Source organism: Corythoichthys intestinalis, chromosome 17 (genome assembly GCF_030265065.1).
Source record: "Corythoichthys intestinalis isolate RoL2023-P3 chromosome 17, ASM3026506v1, whole genome shotgun sequence".
NCBI classification, from domain to species: Eukaryota; Metazoa; Chordata; class Actinopteri; order Syngnathiformes; family Syngnathidae; genus Corythoichthys; species Corythoichthys intestinalis.
The window spans coordinates 43,355,484-43,368,630 of NC_080411.1; the positions used below are offsets into that span (position 1 = coordinate 43,355,484).

At 38.5% G+C, this 13,147-nt stretch overlaps 1 long non-coding RNA gene across 5 annotated transcripts; it reads left to right on the forward strand.

Annotated features, from left to right (window-relative positions):
• Nucleotides 1-121: 121 nt before the first annotated feature.
• LOC130905538 (uncharacterized) lies at nucleotides 122-12,402 on the forward strand. 5 transcript variants are annotated; one of them, XR_009061106.1, is made up of 10 exons: nucleotides 123-195; nucleotides 310-362; nucleotides 1,304-1,363; nucleotides 2,890-2,961; nucleotides 3,797-3,868; nucleotides 8,153-8,255; nucleotides 8,519-9,838; nucleotides 10,854-10,898; nucleotides 11,033-11,068; nucleotides 11,528-12,402. It is a non-coding gene; the product is annotated as an uncharacterized LOC130905538 (long non-coding RNA). The 5 variants fall into 5 exon arrangements; XR_009061107.1 differs by having other exon boundaries at nucleotides 146-223; XR_009061108.1 differs by lacking the exon at nucleotides 310-362 and having other exon boundaries at nucleotides 122-195.
• The last annotated feature ends 745 nt before the right edge of the window (nucleotides 12,403-13,147 follow it).

The following is a 13,147-nucleotide window of genomic DNA, read 5'->3' on the forward strand; positions in this document are numbered from 1 at the left end:
TGGTGACTTGTACTAGGACAGTGACTTGGCTACGTAAATATATTCATATTTTGTTTATTGAATGGAACATATTTTTTCTGTTTCAATGAATCAAATTTTGCTATGTTATTAACTCATCCACAGGAAGCCTTGGGTAGGAGTGAGGCTGAGAGGACAGGAGTCAGTCTTGGTCTAGTTTCATCCCATGATGAACCAGTAAGTGGACTGGCCAAAAAATGCAAATGTAAATAATTCATGTTTTATATAATTTGATAAATTATTTACTTTCCGATTAATGCCCTTTGCCTTGGCATTTGTTCTACAACTCAGGAGGCTCAAGACATTTTGTTTGAAAGGTGCCAATTCTGAAACCCCATGGGAAGGTGCGTTACCAGCGGCAGTGAGCGTTTTTGTGTCAAACTCTAAATGGTGCTGGCGTCATCATAGCAACACATGTCATGGCCGATGAAACTTTGATGAATGCGTATTCCTGGAAGTATGGGACACTCTAAAGATGGGTCTCATCCCTCCAGTTGCAAAGCTAAATGAGATCTCATTATATGTATATGAAGAGCTGTAGTTCACAACAACAACAACAAAAAACTATTCCAATCTCGACGAAACTAGTAAAGTTCTTTACAAGGTTATTACAATCTCTCCTTAAAATGAGAGTTGGTGTGTTTATGTACAAGAAGTGGAATTGATCATGAGTCGGATGATTTCTAGTGGCGACCAAGCAGAGCGAAACCGATCCCGGGCGAATTAAACGGCGAATTAAAATGTGACAAAAAGAGGAAGTGGTCGTACGACAAACCTATTGTTCTAAACCACAGCAAATGCACATATTTGCATTTAAATCGTACTTTATTTCAATACTGTTCGCTTGATTAATCTCTAAACTACTCACGCATTGGCTCAAATGCACTGTACTTGATGAGACGCGGGACATCATTGGAAAGGAAACTTCGGAACGCGCATGCAGCCGCGATAAAACAAATTTATTTTCCTTCATTTCATAATTTATATATTTCTTTGAAGTCTGCAAAAGAGACTATGGTTCTTCACACTATTCAGTGGTAAAGTTTCTTTTAACCGAAAACCAAAAATGCAAGTTTAGTTATTTTCGACCGAAAGTTTTTGGCGCCTATTTTTTGTGACTTTAAAAAAATATAGAGTGTATAAATATTCTATTGTACTGTGGGTTCCAAATTTCAATTGTCAGGCTGCAAAAAATATAATCTTTTTGACTCAAGCCTCCTGTTATATTCCCAAATTAAGTCAAGTGAGAGTATTTTGAGTCGGTGCATTTCCTCTGTCATTTCAGGCACCTTGTGAAGACCAAAGTGATCCGAAGGTTCACAAAAGTGAGCCAACATCAGAAAAGGTAAGTGATGACTTGTACTAGCACAGTGACTTGGCTGGCTTAATATATTCATCATATATTACAACTACAACCCCTAGCAAAAAGTATGGAATCACCAGTCTCGGACGAGCACTCATTTTATTATGTAGAACAAACTCTGATAAAAAGCTTGAAAAAATAATGAATTAGTTCAAAAGTGCAACTCTATAGCCTTCTAAAACACTAAAAAAATGAATAAAAAACATTGTGGTGGTCAGTAAATGTTACATTTATAGAGCAAGTGCAGGGAAATAAATATGGAAATTACTCCATTCTGAGGAAAAATATATGGAATCATACTTTTCTTTGGTGCCGTTAGTGAGATTTACAAAGATGACTGCCTGAAGAAACCATCAAAATTCCCTAAGTCCTTGATGATATGGGGCTGCATTTCAGGCAAAGGCACTGGGGAGATGGCTGTGGTTAAATCTTCAATAAATGCACAAGTTTACATCGTAATTTTAGACAGCTTTCTTATCCCTTGAATTGAAAATGTTTGGGGACAATGAAATCATTTTCCAAGATGACAATGCATCGTGCTACAGAGCTAAAACTGTTAAAGCATTCCTTGGAGAAAGACTCATCCAGTCAATGTCATGGCCTGCAAATAGCCCAGATCTCAACCCTATTGAAAACCTGTTGTGGAAATTGAAAAAAAAAAGGTCCACAGCAAGGCTCCGACCTGCAAGTATGATCTGGCAACTGCAATCAAAGAGAGTTGGCACCAAATTGATGAAGAATACTCATCAAGTCCATGCCTCAGAGACAGCAAGCTGTCATAAAAGCCAGAGGTGGTACAACTAAATACTAGAGATGTGTTATTTCTTTGTTTCTCATTATTCCATACATTTTCCTCAGAATTGAGTGATTCCATACTTATTTCACTGCACTTGCGCTATAAAAGTACCATTTACTGACCACCACAATGTTTTTTTATTCATTTCTTTTCCTGTTTCTGAATGCTAAAGAGTTGCACTTTTGAACTAACTCATTATTTTTTTCAAGCTCTTTATCTGAGTTTGTTCTACATAATAACATGTCTGAGAGTGCTCGTCCGAAACGGCTGATTCTATACTTTTTGCTAGGGGTTGTACATACGTCTTGCTGCCTAGTGTACATTGCGGTCTAACCTGGTAGACAAGAGGGTAGCCTCCCTCTGCCTTCGGTGGGGGATCCTAACTGTTGTTTGTGCTAATGTACCAAACAGCAGCAGAAATACTTTATACTCGGTTGTACTTTATACTCCTCGACTTTACCAACACACCTTCCCATGAGGAAGCAGAGCCTTGGGACTCCGAGGTGGGTCCTACCATCTACGGGGTTGAAGTCACTGAGGTGGTTAAAAAGCTCCTCAGTGGCAAAGTGGGATGAAGGCTCTCGATGTTAAGGGGTTGTCTTGGTAGACACACCTCTGCAACATCGCGTGGACACCGGGGACAGTGCCTCTGGATTTTTTTTCTCTCTTTCATGGAATCGCTAAGTTGGCTCTTTTATTAACATATTCACAGGAAGCATTGGGTGGGAGTGAGGCTAAGAGGAGAGGAGTCAGTCCTGGTCTTGTTGAATCAAATGATGATACGGTAAGTGGACTATTTTTGTTATAGATGTACCGAAAGCAAAATTCTTGGCTGAAACCGAAAACCGTATATTGGAAACACTTGGCCGTTCCAATGATGACACACTTTGTGGACAGTATTTTTGTGATTTTAATTTGCATTATCACACTGATTGGTGTTAAGAACAACATTTGAAAAGTGTATATATATTTTTAAATCTTATGATAATTTTATCAATACTTTAAAATGGCTACAACCTTTTTGTGATTTTTTTTTCCTTTTTAAATATTTTCTGTTTAATTTTTTAATCCTGCCAAGTTTTTATTTTTACTGTGCCAGAATTGTTTGATAGGCAGCAAGCTATGCTGTATGTGTCAGGTGTTCACCAGACTTACCTCCATAATGAAGACACCCGTTTTTTAGTCTGCCCTCCCCCACCTACATATTTAACGTTGATCAGGCAGTACGCGAAGATGTGTGTGTCAGGTGGTCACCTGACTTAACTCCATTATGAGAACACCTGTTTTTTAGGCTCCGGCCCCCCACCTATATCTTATACGCTGATCAAGCAGTAAGCCAACACGTATGTGTCTGCTGTTTACCCGACTCGCCTGCATTATGAGGAGACCTTTAATTATAAAACACCTATTAGTTTTCCCTCATTAGATTTCACATGTTGGTTTGGTGAAAATAAAACCTTTATTGGCTCCATGAGCCCATAAAACTTGCAGAAGCTCTGGAATAATACTTACTTTAGCCTTACAATGAATAATTTTTATATTATATTCGTTATTGAATAAAAAATATTTTTTTCCCATTTCAAGTAATCTCTAATTTTTGTTTATTAACTCATCCACAGGAATCTGTGGCCGGCATTGAGGCCGAGATGACAGGAGTCAGTTCTGGTGTTGGATCATTCAAGGATGATACAGTGAGTTGACTGTATTTTTGTGATGTCATGCTTTTGAATCCAATAATAATTTAGCTTTGTTTGGCCATATGAAGATGCTCAAGAGTCAACACTTTACTGAACGATGTAACTACTTGATATAGATTAGGACAGCCTGGAAGCATTCCTGTGAGGACAGGGACATACAGTGGGGCAAATAAGTATTTAGTCAACCACTAATTGTGCAAGTTCTCCCACTTGAAAATATTAGAGAGGCCTGTAATTGTCAACATGGTTAAACCTCAAACATGAGAGACAGAATGTGGAGAAAAAAAAAACAGAAACTCACATTGTTTGATTTTTAAATAATTTATTTGCAAATCATGGTGGACAATAAGTATTTGGTCAATACCAAAAGTTCATCTCAATACTTTGTTATGTACCCTTTGTTGGCAATAACGGAGGTCAAACGTTTTCTGTAACTCTTCACAAGCTTTTCACACACTGTTGCTGGTATTTTGGCCCATTCCTCCATGCAGATCTCCTCTAGAGCAGTGATGTTTTGGGGCTGTTGTTGGGCAACACAGACTTTCAACTCCCCCCGCAGATTTTCTATGGGGTTGAGACCTGGAGACTGGCTAGGCCACTCCAGGACCTTGAAATGCTTCTTACGAAGCCACTCCTTTGTTGCCCTGGCTGTGTGTTTGGGATCATTGTCATGCTGAAAGACCCAGCCACGTCTCATCTTCAATGCCCTTGCTGATGGAAGGAGATTTTCACTCAAAATCTCTCAATACATGGCCCCATTCATTCTTTCCTTTGCACAGATCAGTCGTCCTGGTCCCATTGCAGAAAAACAGCCCCAAAGCATGAGGTTTCCACCCCCATGCTCCACAGTGGGTATGGTGCAATTCAGTATTCTTTCTCCTCCAAACAAGAGAATCTGTGCTTCTACCAAAAAGTTCCATTTTGGTTTCATCTGACCATGACACATTCTCCCAGTCCTCTTCTGGATCATCCAAATGCTCTCTAGCGAACCGCAGACGGACCTGGACCTGTGATTTCTTCAGTAGGAGGACACGTCTGGCAGTGCAGGATTTGAGTCCCTGGCGGCGCATTGTGTTACTGATAGTAGCCTTTGTTACTGTGGTCCCAGGTCTCTGTCGGTCATTCACTAGGTCCCCCCGTGTGGTTCTGGGATTTTTCCTCCCCGTTCTTGTTATCATTTTGACGCCACGGGGTCAGGAGGGAGTTGAAAGTCCGTGTTGCCCAACGACAGCCCCAAAACATCACTGCTCTAGAGAAGATCTGCATGGAGGAATGGGCCAAAATACCAGCAACAGTGTGTGAAAAGCTTGTGAAGAGTTACAGAAAACGTTTGGCCTCCGTTATTGCCAACAAAGGGTACATAACAAAGTATTGAGACGAACTTTTGGTATAGACCAAATACTTATTTTCTACCATGATTTGCAAATAAATTCTTTAAAAATCAAACAATGTGATTTTCTGTTTTTTCTTTTTTCCACATTCTGTCTCTCATGGTTGAGGTTTAGCCATGTTGACAATTACAGACCTCTCTAATATTTTCAAGTGGGAGAACTTGCACAATTAGTGGTTGACTAAATACTTATTTGCCTCACTGTACTTACTAGAGCCGACAACAAGCCAGTGTGTCAGGTGTTCATGTGATGTACTTGATTTTTGCAGGAAGTTCTCTTTCCTGTGTTTAAATGTTTCAATGCAGTTGTACCTCTAGATATGAATTTAATTTGTTCCAGGACTTTAAGATGAAATGGTCATATGTCGAGCGGGATTTCCCAAAAGAATACTTATACTATAATTGGGTTAATTCGTTTCAAAGCCCAAAAACGATGAGAAAAGTAATTAATTAGATTACTCACAACTGAAAAAAATGACGCTGTTATTAACAACACTGATTATGTGTACTTCTGATCTGCCAACTTGTTGTCTTCTGTCATCTTCTAAAATTGCAACTGGCTGACGACTCTTCAGGTGTTCATTCGTGGCCGACAAGCTTGGCGTTGCAGACTGCACACGACCGTATACCCTCCTTTGTTTCGTTGAAATAAGTCCATGCTTTGGCATTTTTGGCTTTGTGTCGCTTTACCCGCTTGCGCTCCGCCATCCTCAACTTTCTACACATATGTATATATATATATATATATATATATATATATATATATATATATATATATATATATATATATATATATATATACAGTGCCTTGCAAAAGTATTCGGCCCCCTTGAATCTTGCAACCTTTCGCCACATTTCAGGCTTCATACATAAAGATATGAAATTTAATTTTTTTGTCAAGAATCAACAACATGTGGGACACAATCGTGAAGTGGAACAACATTTATTGGATAATTTAAACTTTTTTAACAAATAAAAAACTGAAAAGTGGGGCGTGCAATATCATTCGGCCCCTTTACTTTCAGTGCAGCAAACTCACTCCAGAAGTTCAGTGAGGATCTCTGAATGATCCAATGTTGTCCTAAATGACCGATGATGATAAATAGAATCGACCGATGTGTAATCAAGTCTCCGTATAAATGCACCTGCTCTGTGATAGTCTCAGGGTTCTGTTTAAAGTGCAGAGAGCATTATGAAAACCAAGGAACACACCAGGCAGGTCCGAGATACTGTTGTGGAGAAGTTTAAAGCCGGATTTGGATACAAAAAGATTTCCCAAGCTTTAAACATCTCAAGGAGCACTGTGCAAGCCATCATTTTGAAATGGAAGGAGCATCAGACCTCTGCTAATCTACCAAGACCCGGCCGTCCTTCCAAACTTTCTTCTCAAACAAGGAGAAAACTGATCAGAGATGCAGCCAAGAGGCCCATGATCACTCTGGATGAAATGCAGAAATCTACAGCTGTGGTGGGAGAGTCTGTCCATAGGACAACAATCAGTCGTACACTGCACAAATCTGGCCTTTATGGAAGAGTGGCAAGAAGAAAGCCATTTCTCAAAGATATCCATAAAAAGTCTCGTTTAAAGTTTGCCACAAGCCACCTGGGAGACACACCAAACATGTGGAAGAAGGTGCTCTGGTCAGATGAAACCAAAATTGAACTTTTTGGCCACAATGCAAAACGATATGTTTGGCGTAAAAGCAACACAGCTAATCACCCTGAACACACCATCTCCACTGTCAAACATGGTGGTGGCAGCATCATGGTTTGGGCCTGCTTTTCTTCAGCAGGGACAGGGAAGATGGTTAAAATTGACGGGAAGATGGATGCAGCCAAATACAGGAACATTCTGGAAGAAAACCTGTTGGTATCTGCACAAGACCTGAGACTGGGACGGAGATTTATCTTCCAACAGGACAATGATCCAAAACATAAAGCCAAATCTACAATGGAATGGTTCAAAAATAAACGTATCCAGGTGTTAGAATGGTCAAGTCAAAGTCCAGACCTGAATCCAATCGAGAATCTGTGGAAAGAGCTGAAGACTGCTGTTCACAAACACTCTCCATCCAACCTCACTGAGCTCGAGCTGTTTTGCAAGGAAGAATGGGCAAGAATGTCAGTCTCTCGATGTGCAAAACTGATAGAAAAATACCCCAAGCGACTTGCAGCTGTAATTGGAGCAAAAGGTGGCGCTACAAAGTATTAACGCAAGGGGGCCGAATAATATTGCACGCCCCACTTTTCAGTTTTTTATTTGTTAAAAAAGTTTAAATTATCCAATAAATGTTGTTCCACTTCACGATTGTGTCCCACTTGTTGATTCTTGACAAAAAAATTAAATTTCATATCTTTATGTTTGAAGCCTGAAATGTGGCGAAAGGTTGCAAGATTCAAGGGGGCCGAATACTTTTGCAAGGCACTGTGTATATATATATATATATATATATATATATATATATATATATATATATATATATATATATATATATGTTTTTTTAACCCTTTATTAACTGTCAACGGAATGATGTGAATGAATGAATGAATGAATTTATTTTCATTGTCATCATCACGATGACAGACAAAGGAAAACGGGAAAAAGCAATTGCTTATCGATACCCGTGCCCCAATGTGCTCGACGCATTTATGTCATTGACGACGTCGACTAGTCGGGACAGCTCTAGTCTCTTTATCCTTAATCCATATCAGCAAAAGGCGTTTAATCTCATCCGACATCTGACGTTTAGAGAGGAATGGTTGCCCCCTTGGATGCTTTGACCATTTTGATGGCTTCCATCTGCTTGAGAACCTTCCAGATCATAGACGTATTCCTGTCGTGTTGAACCCTCTTTTTTGATTGTCATACTTTTATTTTTCTTTTTTAGTGCCACCATAGAATGTTTGGTGCAGTTCTCAGTGCTTTGGAAAATTGTGAAGACTGCACTGGGCCTGTCTCCAGTTTAAAATGGCTTGGTGTAACATGCAAATGTTTGTATTTTTCATTACTTAAACAGATGTTTTATTAATAGTTACTGAAAATATTTGTTGAACTAAAGCAAAATTGTTCACATAACTTTAATGGTTCTCCTAAATGTGTTTTTAGTATGTTCAAGATCATGGCATAAATCCTGTTTTTTGAAGAAGAATTTTTGTCTTCATAGGCATTTGAACTTGTGCTCCAAACTGTTTGATATTTGAATTGTGACGTATGACTTATGTCAGCATTTTTTATTTATTTTTTTGCTGTATAGGATGCTTGGGATCATGTTTCTGACTCTGAAATCATTGATTCAGCTTCAGACGATGTTTACCTTCCATCAAGAAGCTCTGATGGATCCAGCTCTGATTTTCCTACTGACACGGAACATAATGAGGATGCACAATCGCTAATCTTGCCATATCTTGGACAAGTTAAACCACTTTCTTCTGAAGGAAAAACAAAGAGAGTTCTGCTGTTGGAACAGAAGGCCTCCAAATCTGACTGCATCAATGACCAACCCTGTTCTGATAATGGAGTGACTAATAGTGATAACTGGATTATTTCAACAAATACAGCCGAGCAGCCTCCTACCCCGGCCGAGCAGCCTCCTACCCCGGCCGAGCCTCTTCCTAGCTCGTCAACTCAACAAATCTCTTCTTGCACTTTAAAGAATTGCTGCTATGTTTGCAAAAAAGCCCAATCCAAAATTTCTCGGCACTTTAAAAAGCATGAGAAAGAAGATTTGGACATTGCCCGAGCATTGTCATTATCCAAGAACTCAAAAGAGAGAAAAATGGTACTGGATAAGTTGCGGAACAAAGGAAATTATGAGTATAATCAGGAGGTAATAAATAGCCATAGTGGATCACTGAAAGTCAGAAGAAGAGCTGGATCATCAAAAGTCTCTGAGAATTCCAAAAGGTACAGTGCCTTGCAAAAGTATTCGGCCCCCTTGAATCTTGCAACCTTTCGCCACATTTCAGGCTTCATACATAAAGATATGAAATTGAATTTTTTTGTCAAGAATCAACAACAAGTGGGACACAATCGTGAAGTGGAACAACATTTATTGGATAATTTAAACTTTTTTAACAAATAAAAAACTGAAAAGTGGGGCGTGCAATATTATTCGGCCCCTTTACTTTCAGTGCAGCAAACTCACTCCAGAAGTTCAGTGAGGATCTCTGAATGATCCAATGTTGTCCTAAATGACCGATGATGATAAATAGAATCCACCTGTGTGTAATCAAGTCTCCGTATAAATGCACCTGCTCTGTGATAGTCTCAGGGTTCTGTTTAAAGTGCAGAGAGCATTATGAAAGCCAAGGAACACACCAGGCAGGTCCGAGATTCTGTTGTGGAGAAGTTTAACGCCGGATTTGGATACAAAAACATTTCCCAAGCTTTAAACATCTCAAGGAGCACTGTGCAAGCCATCATATTGAAATGGAAGGAGCATCAGACCACTGCAAATCTACCAAGACCCGGCCGTCCTTCCAAACTTTCTTCTCAAACAAGGAGAACACTGATCAGAGATGCAGCCAAAAGGCCCATGATCACTCTGGATGAACTGCAGAGATCTACAGCTGAGGTGAGAGAGTCTGTCCATAGGACAACAATCAGTCGTACACTGCACAAATCTGGCCTTTATGGAAGAGTGGCAAGAAGAAAACCATTTCTCAAAGATATCCATAAAAAGTCTCGTTTAAAGTTTGACACAAGCCACCTGGGAGACACACCAAACATGTGGAAGAAGGTGCTCTGGTCAGATGAAACCAAAATTGAACTTTTTGGCCACAATGCAAAACGATATGTTTGGCGTAAAAGCAACACAGCTCATCACCCTGAACAAAAATAAATTTCTACCAAAATTTGTTGAAATTTGAAATGTTGGTATGCACGTTTATTAATTGAAATATTTGATTCCGTTATAAAGACACAAAATGATGAAGAAAAAAAGCACAAATTGATACGTTATTAAACAAAACCTAAAAAAAAAAAAAAAAAATGGCCCAGGGAATATTAGTGGCGCCTTGTAAAAAAGAGTGGGGAGGTGAAGCCACCTAGAATAGGGGTGCCCAAGTCCAGTCCTCGAGAGCCCCTATCCAGATTGTTTTCCATTTCTCCCTCCTTCACAGACCCGGCGGCATGAGCGGGCATTAGGGAGCCGGGCCCGCCCTGAGAGACTGCTGTGCCCGCCCTAGCTCGATTAGACTGTACTGTGTAATTTTTTAGAAATTATTATTTTTTTTTTTATTAATCTTCCACGAAAACACACACACGCACAGAAAACAAAAGAATGGAGATCGACGAAGAGCAAAACAGTTCCTCTGGTAATACAAAATAAAGCTATTGCAGTCAGTAATATCTGTCTTTGTTGCCAATATAAACTTTTAATCAATTAGCGGTTAGTCTCATACTGGAGATTAGCTATGCAACTTGCTTCCAGGGGCCTGATAGGTGGCATTAGGTAAAATTGCATGTACTGTTTATATTGATTCATACTGCAGTAACGGTGTGCCAGATTTCAGGGGCTGCGGAATTTTTTTAGTTTGCAGTTAGGATATTTAATGTCATTTCAGAAGTATTTTCTATTTTTGTTTTAGGAAAAAGAACTATATTGACTGAGGATTTGGTCAAGAGTTCCAAAGGTACAGTCATTTCATCATAATTGCAGTGATGTTACAGCTATGTTTCAGTGATTAGTTTTGTTTAGGGAAAAAAGTCTCCTTGAATGGATTGAAGTTTATACTGTCTATAGTAACAGAATTTGTTGCTTCTCCAGGACAGAAGAAAAAGTGTGCCGTCAGCAGTTCCAGAGGTATCTAATCCATTTATTCCAGTAATTCATCCATAATTAAAAATTAAAAGCTAAATAACCAAATTTAACAAGTACATTTGTTTATAGAATACGCTAGGTATTCACTACAGTGTATATGATAGATATCTTTCCCCTAACAGTCACTAGCTTTCCAAACAAATTGACATTTATTTCTCCGGATTTTTTTAATATGCTATTGGTACTAAAAAAAGCACATCACTTTAAAGGAAACCTTCATTATGCTTATGAAGGAAAGAAATTACCTGATTGAGTCATATGGGACTCGGACCCCAAATGGGCAACCATAATCATGATAATTTCCCTCTAAATTTTAATTTAACAATAATCATAAGTAGAACATAATAAAATAATATTTCAGTAGCTCAAATGTTATTTTGATAAAATTTACACTAAGCAACTATTCTCTTGAATCTTAACATATGGCATTTTCACTGACAGAGATCAAACGCAGAAAATATGTGAAGAGGCCGTGGAGCAACGCCGAAATCAGCGCTGTCATGAAATTCTTCAAAACCCACATCGAAAAAGGGAAATTGGCAAGTAAAATTGAGTGTGAACAATACAAACTAGCTGAGGACCCGATTTTGAAGAATAGAACCCTTCAAAATATTAGGGATTTTGTGAGGAACCGTGACCTTAAGTTAAAAAAATAGGTTCTAATTAAGTATTTGTTAACTTTTATTAGTGCAATATTTGGTTTACATTTTATTTGAAGATTTTTTGCAGAGAAATGACTTTTTTTTTTGGTGAAAGGCAAGTTCAGGTTGTTATATTTTTTTCTTGCACATTGTTTTAAGTTATGATAAAAGTATTAGAATTTATTCATGGCCAAGTGGGCATTTTTATAGACAGGAGTTAAGGGGTTGTTTGATCAGTTTTTTCAAAAGTTGTTAATGTTTGTTGAACAATAAAGCACTTTGTAATAAGGTTGTACTGTAGCGTTGTTAGGTTAAATAGGTTCTAATTAAGTATTTATGTTAACTTTTATTAGTGCAATATTTGGTTTACATTTTATTTGAAGATTTTTTTGCGGAAAAATGACTTTTTTTTTTTTTTTGTGAAAGGCAAGTTCAGGTTGTTGTCCTTATATTTTTTTCTTGCACATTGTTTTAAGTTATAAAAGTATTAGAATTTATTCAAGGCCAAGTGGGCATTTTTATAGACAGGAGTTAAGGGGTTATTTGATCAGTTTTTTCAAAAGTTGTTCATGTTTGTTGAACAATAAAGCACTTTCTAATAAGGTTGTACTGTAGCGTTGTTGTACAATTATTTCTGTGAGCATTCCTTACTGTAATCAGTTTCACAGTCATCAAAATCAGTGATTGTCACATCTTTTTCAAGGTCTTTTTAATCTGGAACACTTTGAGTAGCTGTTTGAAGTCTAGCTGTTTTGGCTCTGCTGTGCAGCCTGCTTGAGGGGAGGGCTGTAAACATTCTATGGGCAAGGTGAATGAGGTTATTCAGAATACTGGTGCGAGGTAGTCAATTGGAATTATTTGCTGATTTGTCTGCTGAAGAACATTTTCTGCACCATGCAGTGAAGCAAGATGTTAAGTTAATGACCATTGGGCATTTGGTAAAAATTTATGGTTGAGATTTTCAGTATCCTTCAATTACCCGACGCCCAGGTTGATCAATTATGACAGCAGTGTCGCTTAAGCTACTGTTCTGACATTGCAAGCACGCTGTTAAGAGAATCATCCAGATAAACTTTCTCTTTAGTATTTCAGATTGCACCAGTGGTACTAATAGTGTGTTCACTCTTTAGTGATAAATTTGCCATATAAAACTAGGGTCGACAGTAGTATAGGACCAGCAGGATCATCAAATTTTTTATTCCGATTGTGTGAGTGCATAGTTCATGTCTGGGGAATGTCCTGTCAAACCAGTCTGGTCCTCACAAACAAGGGTTTTGTCTGGATTGTGTGTATGTATGTGTGGATAATGTCCTCACAAACAAGGGTTTTGTTTGGGTTGTGTGTATGTATACTGTATATGTGTGGGTAATGTCCTGTCAAACCAGTATTGTCCTCACAAACGAGGCTTTTTTCTGGATTT